Here is a 3228-nt window from a genome sequence, read left to right on the forward strand (position 1 = left end):
TCGGAAAAGTGCAGAAAAGGCTTGAGTGTCAGAGGGAGCAGGACGAATACTGGAAGAGGAAAGACATTGGAACTATAAATATTGCAGTTATAAATTGTCGTAGTTGTGTTGGAAAATAACCACAGCTCTAAGCGCGATCAGGAACCACTGAATCCCAAGTCGTTATAGGTACAGCAAGCCAACTAAAACCGGAAATGAGTTCAGATGAAATTTTTGCAAAGGACCTGACCGTGTTCATAAAGGACAGTATAAATAAAGCTGGTTGTGGGGTGTTTATAGATGTCAGAAGTAGTTTACCTTTTTATGAAATTGAAGTATTGGTTTTTGTGAGTTACTATGGGTAGAAGTTATAATTTACAACCAAAATAAATTAATAATTGGTTCCATTTACCGATCCCCCGTTTGAGATGATACAGTTACTGAACAGTTCAAAGAAAACTTGCATGTCATTTCGAATAGGTACCCCACTCATTCATGACTGGCCATTAAAATTGCTACACCACGAAGTAGATGCTGTGATATGCAAATGATCCGAGTCAACAGATGGGGACGTTTGCAAGACAACAACCATCTGCACGAACTGTTCGACGACGTTTGCAGCAGCATGGACTATCAGCTCGGAGACCGTGGCTGCGGTTACCCTTGACGCTGCAACACAGACAGGAGAGCCAGCGATGGTGTACTCAGTGACGAACCTCGGTGCACGAATGGCAAAATTCCAGATTCTGTTTACAGCACCATGATGGTCGCGTCCGTGTTTGGCGACATCGCGGTGAACGCACATTGGAAGCGTGTATTCGTCTTCGCCATACTGGCGTATCACCCGGCGTGATGGTATGAGATGCCATTAGTTACACGTCTCGGTCACTTCTTGTTCGCTTTGACAGCACTTTCAACAGTGGACGTTACATTTCAGATGTGTTACGACCCGTGGCTCTAGCCTTCATTCGATCCCTGCCAAACCCTACATTTCAGCAGGATAATGCACGACCGCATGTTGCCGGTCCTGTACGGCTTTGCTGGATACAGAAAATGTTCGACTGCTGCCCTGGGCAGCACATTCTCCAGATCTCTCACCAATTGAAAACGACTGGTCAATGATGGCTGAGCAACTGGCTTGTCGCAATACGCCAGTCACTGCTCTTGATGAACTGTGGTATCGTGTTGAAGCTGCATGGGCAGCTGTACCTGTACACGCCATTGTGGCTCTGTTTGACTCAATGCCCAGGCGTACCAAGGCCGTTATTACGGCCGGAGGTGGTTGTTCTGGGTACTGATTTCTCACGTTCCGTGCACCCAAATTGCGTGAAAATGTAAACACATGTCAGTTCTAGTGAAATATATTTGTCCAATGAATACCCGTTTATCATCTGCATTTCTTCTTGGTGTAGCAATTTTAATGGCCAGTGGTGTACAATTGTAGTTGGTGGTGATTTCAATGTACCTTCGATATGTTAGTGAAAATACGTGGTAGGCATGTTAGACAATCCTTTGTAGGCATAGAAAGTTGTCCAAAATGGCGCTATGCATGTTAGACAATCCTTTGTAGGCATAAAAAGTTGTCCAAAATGGCGCTGAATGCCTTCTCAGAAAATTATTTGGAACAATTAGTTCAGGAGCTAAGTTGAGTAAATGGTTATCACAACATACTTGACCTCTTGCCAACAAACATTCCTGACGAGATAAGGAACATGATGACAGGTACAGTGATTAGTGACCACAAAGTTGCTGTAGAGAAACTGACCCTTAATATAGACAAATGTAATGTACTGCGAGTACATAGAAAGAAGGATCCTTTATTGTATGATTATATGATAGCGGAACAAACAATGGTAGCAGTTACTTCTGTAAAATATCTGGGAGTATGGGTGCGGAACCATCTGAAGTGGACTGATCACATAAAATTAACTGTTGGTAAGGTGGGTGCCAGGTTAAGATTCATTGGGAGAGTCCTTAGAAAATGTAGTCCATCAACAAAGGAGGTGGCTTACAAAACACTCGTTCGACCTATTCTTGAGTATTGCTCATCAGTGTGGGATCCGTACCAGGTCGAGTTGACGGAGGAGATAGAGAAGATCCAAAGAATAGCGGCGGGTTTCGTCACAGGGTTATTTGGTAAGCGTGATAGCGTTACGGAAATGTTGAGATAACTGAAGTGGCAGACTCTGCAAGAGAGGCGCTCTGTATCGCGGTCTAGCTTGCTGTCCAGGTTTCGAGAGGGTGCGTTTCTGGATGAGGTATCGAATATATTTCTTCCCCCTACTTATACCTCGCGAGGAGATCACGAATGTAAAATTAGAGAGATTCGAGCGCGCACGGAGGCTTTCCGGCAGTCGTTCTTCCCGCGAACAATACGCGACTGGAACAGGAAAGGGAGGTAATGACAGTGGCACGTAAAGTGCCCTCCGCCACACACCGTTGGGTGGCTTGCGGAGTATAAATGTAGATGTAGGTGTAGATGTACAATACCGTAACTACCCCATCAAAAATAAACGCAATGTACATGTATTTAAAAAAGCAGATAAAAATTCGTTTGACTCCATCCTAAGAGGCAGTCTCCACTCCTTCCAATATGACTATGTAAACGTAGACCAGATGTGGTTTACATTCAGAGAAATATTATCGACGGCAATTGGAAGACAAATACCAAATAAATTAATAAGAAATGGTATTGATTCCCCTTGGTACACAAAGCATCTCAGCCATTATTGGAGAACCAACAGAAAAGCATGCCATATTTAAAAGAATGTAAAATCCCAAAGTTTTATGAAGTTTTAAGGAAGCTCGAAATTTATTGCGAACTTCAGTGAGAAAGCTTTTAGTAGTTTCCACAGTGACGCTCTGTCTCGAAATCTGGTAGAAAAACCAAAGAGATTCTGGTCTTATGCAAATAATACTAGTGGCCAGACTCATTCAATACCTTCACCGCCCGATAATGGTGGGGATGTTATTGATGACAGTGCCCCTAAAGCTGAGTTACTAAACGTGGTTTTTCGAAATTCCTTCGCAAAAGAAGACGAAGTAAATACTCCAGAATTCGAATCAAGAACAACTGCCAACATGTATAAGTTAGCAGTAAATATCCTCCGGTCAAATGCATTATCATTAGGAAGTGTTTAGGAAGGGATCTCCATTTTCAGACTTGACCTTACAACCAAGAGAAGTCTCTCGAACAATGTAGGTCGTAATAGGGATCTGTGGTATATTTATGTTGTATGCTGGACTATA

Source organism: Schistocerca piceifrons, chromosome 7 (genome assembly GCF_021461385.2).
Source record: "Schistocerca piceifrons isolate TAMUIC-IGC-003096 chromosome 7, iqSchPice1.1, whole genome shotgun sequence".
NCBI lineage: Eukaryota > Metazoa > Arthropoda > Insecta > Orthoptera > Acrididae > Schistocerca > Schistocerca piceifrons.